The sequence below is a fragment of the Berghia stephanieae genome, chromosome 2 (genome assembly GCF_034508935.2).
Source record: "Berghia stephanieae isolate SIO BIC M18660-M18661 chromosome 2, UCSD_Bste_1.3, whole genome shotgun sequence".
Classification (NCBI taxonomy): Eukaryota; Metazoa; Mollusca; class Gastropoda; order Nudibranchia; family Aeolidiidae; genus Berghia; species Berghia stephanieae.
Genome location: NC_088361.1, coordinates 123,045,150 through 123,054,951, shown reverse-complemented (window position 1 = coordinate 123,054,951; position 9,802 = coordinate 123,045,150). Strand labels below are relative to the sequence as shown.

Here is a 9,802-nt window from a genome sequence, read left to right as displayed (position 1 = left end):
GATAGAAATTCTAAATGTACTACGGCCGGAGCCTATTCGTACTACTACTAAAAATAGAATTTGCGTAATTCCAATAAATATAGAACATTTTTTTACTGATAGAACTACAATACACAAAAAATAGTTTGGGAGGGGAGAGAGCTGCCAGCTTTGCGTTTTTAATTCCAACACCAAACATTTGTTTTTGGAAGTTCTTTGGCACATAAAGGTTGGGTTTGACATTTTATTGATATTCATTCAATCTTTTGCCAATTTATTAAAGAAACAAACAATAACAGCACAAACTTTACTTATGTTCACCACTATACTGGAAAATCCAAAGTGAAATTTTCACAATGTACTTAATAAGAGAAATCGACGTCTTTAGCTAGAGGGACCACGATTTTTATTTTTATAGTTTATATGATCTGTTTTTAATAGGGAGACCACAGTTTTGGCCTCCTGCTCCCGACCCCTCCCCCCTCCCCCCAAGTTTTCCAATCACGGAGACTACAAAATTTCTTTATGATGTTGCCACGCTTATTCTTTATAGGCATTGGAATAAACTCATCATGACATAAAATAATAATTATGCAAAATATCGGCCGTACAGAGTAATTTGGTTTGTTTTGTTTGTTTTCTAAAATTTGCTTTTTAATTTACTTCTTTGCGTTGTTTAAATTTTTTGTTGTTTTTTTTTTCCTGTTTTTGTTTTGTTTTGTTTTGTTTTTTTTTTTAAATTCTTTTATTTTTGTTTTTTTAATTGTTTTTTTTTGTGTGGGCTTTTTTGTTTGTTTGTTTGTTGTCGTTGTTTTTTTTTGTTATTGTTTTTTTTTGTGTGTGTGTTTATAATGTTTTCCGTTTTTGCTACTTAAAGTTGTATTGGTAGATTGAGTACGTTACTTCTATCCTTATTACACCCAACACAAAACCTTTTGTGTTTTTTTTTCTCTCTCTTGTTTTTATTTTTAATCATTTTGTTTTTGGGTGTTAGTTTTCTGGATTTTTTGTATTTGTTTTATGTTTTTTTTTGGTCCCTCTTTAACGTTTTGTAGTAGTAACTAACACACTAACACGGCACCCTCCATTAAAAAAACCCCAACATTTTTGGCCCTGATTATTTCCGCTGTTTTTTAGGGACTCTTCCTCCTCCCCCCCCCCCTTCCCCCCACCCCACCCCCTTCATAATAATTACATTTAAATTTGAACGAGCGGGATCTATTAATATGGGATGAAAAGGGTCATGTGACTTATTCTAGCTCTTGAATAAGTCACATAATTACACTTGATTCTAAATATTTCAACTTGGGATTAATATTTAACTGCCGACACACTCCACAAACGGTTATTTACAGGAATTTTCATCCATTCACCATTCGGGTCACTATATATTTCACTCACAATGAAAATAGTAAGAGTAAATAGAAAAAAATGAAAGAGAAAAAAGTGCGGGGCGTTCTCACGTCTATTTTATTTGGAAAGGGTGGATTGTTAAAACATCTAAAAAAAAAAAAAAAAAAAGAAAAAAAAAGAGGGGACAGGGAGTGCTAACATTTACTCTTATAGAAGGAAAGTTTTTTTTAAAAAGAAAAATAAATTGCCGAAAACAGGATTCGAACCTACCAAAATTGTCATATTTAGAACATCATTTTACCTGATGACCAACATACAAATATGAAAAGATTTAAATAGAGAACCATACAAAATAAATGTTTGAGGCATATTGTCATTTCCTGACGAGAGGAATGTGTCCCAAAAGATTTTGGACGGACATAAATTTATTTATATTTTAAGACATTTGCCAGATTAGCTACACTTTTGTTACAGTCGTCTTTGATATATAATGTATGGATATTTGGAACCATGCAACCCTGAAGATAGAGACCAGCGGAATCCTTTACATTAATTAAGCCGTGATCTGGTTGCTGGGTCTAAGCCAAACACAAATGCAATAATTAACTGGAAATCTTCCACATCACATTCATACAGAAATGAGCGGTTATTTCCATTTCACGCTGCATAAGTCGGAATAGGCCCCTGCTTCATTGGCCGGTTGAATAATTTCTATTTATATAAGGATGAATCAGTTCAACCATTTAATCTGTTCTAGAACAGGGTTTGGACCAGTAATTTTGCCACTCTGAATTCCCTTAACAATGAACATTGAACTATAATAATATGAAAAGCCTATGTTAAAATTTACATCGTTTTATTTTTTTTTGTGGGTATGAATGCGAGAATGAGAATGGATTGCAAAATTTCTGTCTTTTAACTCTTGTCATAAAAATTAGGTATATTTATTTTCATATCAAAGTACATTTCCTATCAACGATGCTCCATCAACATTGCCCGCTCCTTGTCTTTGAATTGTAAACCAATCTCATCTCTTTCTCTCACAATCCGACTCATTTCAATTTAAATTGGCTCGTTATATTGTTTAGCCAGATTAGTTCGGGCGTTGAGATAAAAACTAGGAAACAAAACAAACCCACGTCAATAAAGTTGATGTTATTGAGCACGTATGAAGCGATTAATTGTTTTTAACTACCAAATGAATTTGAATAGCTCACCAAATTGAGCCATTACAGCAACGAAAGAGAGCTGTCTGCTCTATTCGTGTCTACGAGATGAAGGATGTAGTGAGTCTCTGAGCTGTGATTATTAAACAGCCTCAACACCTAATTTGCCCTAATGTAATCCCGAGGGCATTAAGCGAGGGTCGGGATTGTCGCAGTGAACTACTTTGGGGCCCTGTGGAGCAAAGATTGACAAGTCTGAGCTTCCGTAACGAGGGGGGTGGGGCCAGCACGAAATGAATGGAGATTAGACACAAAAGGGTGATGAACACTACGACGCCAAGAGGATTCTCTTTGATTTTTTTTTTGGTCTTTTGAATCGGCCGAAGAGTGGTACCAGATTTGTGATGTCTCCGATTTGTGGAGATTGTTTTTGGATCTATTCCAATTATAACAACATTGCCGATGAAACTTTTCTTATAGGAAGGGCAAGGTTAATAATTACACGATTGTGAAACATTGAAGTTTATAATAATTCCAAGCTTTTCAGTCAATACTTTTTTCAAGACACCAGCTTTGAATTTAATTCAGGTGAGTATAATATTATTATGATTTTTTTGTTTGTTTGTTTGTCTTTTGTTGAAAAACTGATACAGGTTTGAGCAAAGTGCGTGAAAAATTGGGAACACTTCAAAAATAATATAAAATAATAATAATATTTCGGAGAGAGTAGACTCTTCGACAGCATAAAACAATGTTAAAAATCGGTTTTAAAATAACAACAAAATAGTATGAAGCAATTGATTGTAGGTAGCAGTATTCAGATACTTGCTAATGAAGGACTCTAATATTCATAAAGTTCATTTTATTTCTTTTCTATTGCATTTAGCTTCCACACCGCTTCATTTTTTACCTTTCTGCTAATATTTTGAGACTCAAAGCTTCAGGTATCTTTTTCCACAACCAAAGGCTAGGCCGTTCACTAGTTTGTTTATACTATTTTTTTGTGCTGCTATGTGGTCTTGTGGTATGTCACACGTCTTTGGCCCTGAGCGTCTCCAGTTCGTGGCTCACTGTTGGCGGCGTAAAGACGAGTCCTTAAAAAATATTATAAACTCTTTACACGCATTCTTTCATCGCACATCAGTGTAAAATGATGTCTACAGTTGTCTCTGCCCCCCCCCCCCCCCCCAGAAAAAAATAATAATGAAAAAGCGTATTGCATGACGTCCTTTATGTTAAGTATTTTGATGTCTTGGGACCCCTTGTAAAGCGCTTTGAGCACAAAAGTGGATATCGCTCTCAATGAAGGATTTGGTTTAAAAAAGCCTCTTAATCATTTGACCCTTTATATCTCTTATGCTAGAATGTATCTAACCGTTGTTAATTTCACACAGATATTGATTTCTAGTATGGGCATTGTAAAGAATGATTGTGAACATTCATATAGCGCATTTCCACGGATTCACCATGCTTAATGCGCTTGACAATGCTTCATTGAATTCCCCAGCCAGTCAGAAAAGAAACCGATTTTCCTATAATACAATAAAAGACCCATTTTAGGCGTCTTTTTGCACTAACAGTCTTACAATTTTCGTTAGTGTTTGAAAGGTGTCCTTTAATTCCTGAGTTGAGTGGGTTAATGTATAAAATATGACATAGCTATCATAAATACCCATTCGGTGACTTGTTACATGACATGAACCGACATCAACACTCTTAAATTCAACTTCTGCATCAAGGTCAACATTTGGTTCCATTGCTAATGAATAAAGTCAACCTTTCTTAAAGCCTGCTCCGGCAATTTTGGATTTATCAGGATCTCACTATATTATGAGCTGTCTCCTCAACTTAAGATCACTATATATATATATATATATATTATATATATATATATATATATATATATATATATATATATATAATATAATATATATTTATATATGTGTGTGTGCATGTGTGAGTGTAATCTCTCTTACTAATCTCTTGTGCAGCTATGTAGTCTAGTGGTATGACACTCGCTTTCGGATCGGAAGGTCCTGGGTTCGAGCCTCGCGCTCGGCGCATAGTTGAGTCCTTGGAAAAGGCTCTTTACTCACATTCTCTCACCGTACTCAGGTGTAAAATGAGTACCTTTGTCCGAAAATTTGTAATATCGCCTAACAGGCGTCATGTCCCGTCCTACATGTTAAATGTTGCTGTTGACCAGGGACCCCTTGTAAAGCGCTTTGAGCACATTTAGTGGATATTGCGCTACATAAAGCTACATAAAGCTCAATATTTTTTTCTTTTACTTGAGGCTTACTGTTTCATGAAGAAAGCAAGGTTTAGTTTGGATTTTAATGTCATATTTTGGAAGCAAATGAGAAAGAAACAAAGACCTTTATATCTTAAATAAGTCACTTGGGATACTTTTGATTTCATACAGTACCCTACGTCTGAGCTGCATGTGCCCCTTTTACACTAGTGCTCACAACTGTACGTCACTATGTCTAAAAAAATATTTTTTTTTGGCTTTTTTTGGTGTTAATTATCAAATTAGACCTCCTACTACCTGAAAATAACAAGGGAATAGCAATATTAGCATTACACTCAAAAATGGATTTTTGACTACAGGTCCCCCCTTAAGCAGGAAACTCAAGTAAGCCTACTGCTTATCTAAAAACAATGCGGGGACAAGGTTTTGTGATCTTTATTCCATCCGGTAACTGACCACTATCAAGATTGCTCGACTTTTTCGTCATTACTGATTTACACCTCTGGTAATATCTACTGATTTTAAAACACCCTAGGATTTTAATTTAACCGAACCATCGTAACAGGTGATATTTTTTTTTTTAATGGCAAGCATGAATGTGAACATATGTGAACAAACTCGTGTGATAATGGCATTACTTGATTATCTTTTTTTTTTTTTCTCTTGGACTCAAATCCACGTAACTCTTCAATAGAAGGTGAGTAACTTATCTCTTAATGGGGGGGGGGGGGGGGAATGCTCGTAGAATAAAGGTTCCACAAGCATAGAAACCGATTTCGATCCCAATGCAGTCTGAGTAGCTGAGCTATTAAAAATCTGGCTGAAAGTACTTGGCTGTAGATTAGCGTCCTATCTAAAGATGGCAAGACATTGCAATTATCAATTTAAATGGCTAGCATGAATGGACTAAATCCACGTAACTCTTTAAAAGAAGGTGAATAGCTTATCTCTTAATGGGGGGTTGGGGGGGGGGGGGTAACTCGCTCGTAGAGTACAGGTTTCACATACAAGCATAGAAACCGATTTCGATCCCAATGCAGTCTGAGTAGCTGGGTCTGTTAAAAATCTAGCGGAAAGTACTTTGCTGTAGATTAGCGTCGTAGAATAAAGGTTCAACAAGCATAGAAACCGATTTCGATCCCAATGCAGTCTGAGTAGCTGAGCTGTTAAAAATCTGACTGAAAGTACTTGGCTGTAGATTAGCGTCCTGTCTAAAGATGGCAAGACATTGCAATTATCAATTTAAATGGCTAGCATGAATGGACTCAAATCCACGTAACTCTTTAAAAGAAGGTGAATAGCTTATCTCTTAATGGGGGGTTGGGGGGGGGGGTGACTCGCTCGTAGAGTACAGGTTTCACATACAAGCATAGAAACCGATTTCGATCCCAATGCAGTCTGAGTAGCTGGGTCTGTTAAAAATCTAGCGGAAAGTACTTTGCTGTTGATTAGCGTCCTGTCTAAAGGTAGCAAGAAATTCCTACTATCAAATTAATTCGACAGAAACCCGTCATTATTAAATCGCCCTGTATCAACACGAGGATTAGTCTAATTTGTAACCATGAGAATTGAGGGGAGTAATAGGTGAGAGATTTAAGAGGAGAGGGGAGTGGAAAAAGGGGGGGGGGGGGGAAGGCTTGAACAGCACCAGATTTTGGATGACTGTATTATGTTGGTATTGAACATCGGGTTATAATGCGATCTATTTGGAAAGGAACCAGGGTGCAAGTTTGAAATTGAAAATGAAAAATGATATACTGCAGTTTCTTGAGGTAAAACCATTGTATCACTTGTGGCTTTCTCTTATTCACTTTACTTTCAGTTTAGCCTTTGTGATTTTATACCTATGATGTCTATATATATATATATAGAATATACTACCTTTTGGTGAAATAATGCATCATGCATGTAAGACTACGTTCAGTATAAGATAGGAAAGAGGCAATTTATCGCACTGACACAATTTAAGCCCCACGAACTAACGTAGCCTAAAGAGGAATTTATGATCATCAGTTTTGCACAAGAGGACGCTCGCTTAACATCTCCTTGTGTAAATATATCAAACTATCAAACAAGATTGTAACGTCCATTGAAAAAAAAAACGAGAGAGAGAGAGAGAGAGAGAGAGAGAGAGAGAGAGAGAGAGAGAGAGAGAGAGAGAGCAAACAAAATAAGCAAGCAAAACCAACAAGATTACTAAAAGATAAAGATAAACATAAACAAAGCAAAATATGCCCCCCCCCCCTTTCCATTGGAGAAGAAAACAATGTTACTCTTGCAAGCACTGGATCTGTTATGCGAAACAATCAGCCCCACAGATCCCGACCATTGCTCACAATTTTCACAGTGGCGGTCGAAATACATAATTAATTGGTGTCACCAAGGGCCGAATGTTTCGACTGCTTGGCATAATATAATAAAGGTGTCTATGGCTAGGGCTCATTTTTTCGTCAAAGAATGTAAGAGATGCCATCATAGGTCTAACTTTCGTTGGTTTCATCTGACAGCTCAATCCACCCCCCCCCCTCCCAACACATACACGCACAATATTTGACACTAGTGCGCATGCGAGGTTCCATGATTTAAATACAAGATAATCAATTCAGGTTGTTTGCATAAACCTGAAGGAGAGTGTCGCAAAACTGATGCACACTGTAAAAATGCCTTTTTTCCCGTTTTGAACAGAATGTTTTTTAACTTCAAATCTTCCAATGAAAATAAAGCCATCAAAAATTGTCAAAAATTCTCTAATTGGTTGGAGCATTTAGATGTTATGGTCATATTAATTCATTTAAACTAAACTTTGAGTAAAAAGAAAATGGTCAAAATTGATAAAAGGCATTTTGTCAGGAGCCTACATACCCCTTCAACAAAATATTCACCTTTCTGCCATAAACAATAAATCTCAGAGTTAAGTAAATAAAATATTTGAAAACAGTTATGATAGATATAATAATAACTGAGCATTTTTTTAAAACGACAGCGGGTTGAATCATCGAAGCATGACATCAAGAAAGCAGAAAAGGAAGGCGGAGTAGAGACATAGAGAGGCGGAGCTCTCTAGGACACAATCCCGACACCCAAAACCCCATCAAACGTCTCTCTATTCACCTTTGGTCGCTTCTAAACCCTTTATGCTGTCATAACTAGCCTGTCACGGGGTTGGCAAACGCCTCCATCTACCTCTCGTCTCTGTCCTCTGCCTCGTTATCCCATCAACCAAAATTTTAAGGATTCTAATTGAGAATTGCTCGCGTGGAAATTGTCCTCCCCCTCCCCTTATCTCCTCTCCAATTTACTTTTTTTTTTTTACTACTACTACACACTCCTACTCTGTACACACAACACAGGGGAAAACGTCTCATTGAACTCTCGACCAGAGATATTCTAGATTGAAATATTATATCTTTAAAAACATGCTTTTTCCGTGAATATTTTTTCCCAAGCTGTGACTTTTCAAAACAGTATTTATACGATCTTTTGTGTTTTAACTGTAAAAAAAAACATAATAAATTTTGAACATCATACTTAATTTTGATGTCTTTTTATTAGCATTGTCGATTATTGAATGTTTTATAGTTAACAAAGTGTTCACCAACAATAAAAGTAATATTCTTTAAATAAACACAGAAGCTTTGAAATTGTGCTCTATTGTAACAAGTTCAAATGTGAGCAATTTTGAAGGCGATTTAACACCTAGCATTGTTTCATTCCGGATTTACTGGATCCCATGGTCAGATTATTTGGTTGATTGTTTTGATTTTTGATTTGATTTTTCGATGATCCTCGAAATAGGATTACAAAATAATTTGACGAGATTTGACACATATCATTCCTGGCTTAGATTATACAAAGTAAGTATCTTTTCTATGTACCGTGCTGTAACGTTTTTTAAAAATGAATACAATTAAACTCTTTTATAACAGGATTCTGTCCGAGGCTTAGAAATATAAAACTATGAGTCGTGTAGAAGTTTTAAGTGAACTCAAAAACAGTTGAAAAACAACGAAGCTTTCGAGTTTTTTTTGACGTCAGACTATTAAATATTAACCAGTTAACTGTCGTGCTCTGGCAAGAGTCATATTTTAAAGTTTGGCCAGAAAACTCGTCCTTCTAAATATCGATCGGCTTAAATGACCCTCATCTTGGAAAAAAAAAAACAAAAAAAAAAACAACCCCCCCTCCCCCCCTCAAAAAACCCCACAAAAAACAACAAACAAAAACAAAAACAAGCAAAAACAAAACAAAAACAAAACAAAAAAACAAAAACAAAAAAAAAACAACAAAAAAAACAAAAAAAAAAAAAAAAACGCACGAAGCCCAGGTTTGATTTTCTTTTCCAAGATGAGGGTCATTTAAATCGATCGATATTTGAAGGTCGAGTTTTCTGGCCAAATTTTTAAATACGAGTCTCTCCAGACTCAACGACAGTTAACTGGTTAATAAGTAAATATGTACACATTATAGCTATTTTCCAGGGTTTGTCACAGTGATCAATTGATTCCCTTAGCATGCCAAAGATAAAAATGACCAGTGCCTGCTTCGTCATTTGTTACTTAGCAGTACCTACAATCAAATTTCCATTTCATACCAATCAATATATCGACCAGGGGCGTGGCTGTATTGGTTGATTTGGTGCCTGGCACCACATCCATCTTTTAAAATTAATTACAGCATTAAACAATAACAAAAAAGAAAAAAAAAAAACAACAACTGAAAAATGGTATATTCCGCCTCTTACTTATTTGAGTAAGTCTTTTCTTTAATTATTTTTCTTTCTTTTGTATTTACAAATATAGCATGTTTTTAGTCATTTCCTCTTATTCTGGCACCACCTTATACTGTAAGCATGCCACGCCACTGATGTCGACTGTTAAAGCATTTGTTGTACTGCTAAATTATAATATTCTATCATTATATTATTATATAACCAAGTAAAAAAAAAACCCCAAAAAACTGATCTTTTATATAGCGCGATATCCACTTAATGTGCTCAAACTCAAAGCGCTTTACAAGGGGCCCCTGACCAACAGCATCATGTAACATGTAG

At 35.6% G+C, this 9,802-nt stretch overlaps 1 protein-coding gene across 2 annotated transcripts in view; it reads left to right on the top strand.

The window, feature by feature from the left end:
* The first annotated feature begins 2,804 nt into the window (after positions 1-2,804).
* LOC144966475 (uncharacterized) overlaps positions 2,805-9,802 on the top strand; it is a 58,641-nt gene continuing 51,643 nt past the window's right edge. Inside the window, exon 1 of one of the 2 annotated variants that reach the window (XM_078903062.1) lies at positions 2,805-3,086. The gene's annotated coding sequence lies outside the window, so the exon portion shown is untranslated. Of the gene's footprint in view, positions 3,087-8,076; positions 8,607-9,802 lie in introns of those variants that run through there. The other variant, XM_078903061.1, reaches the window with a different exon arrangement.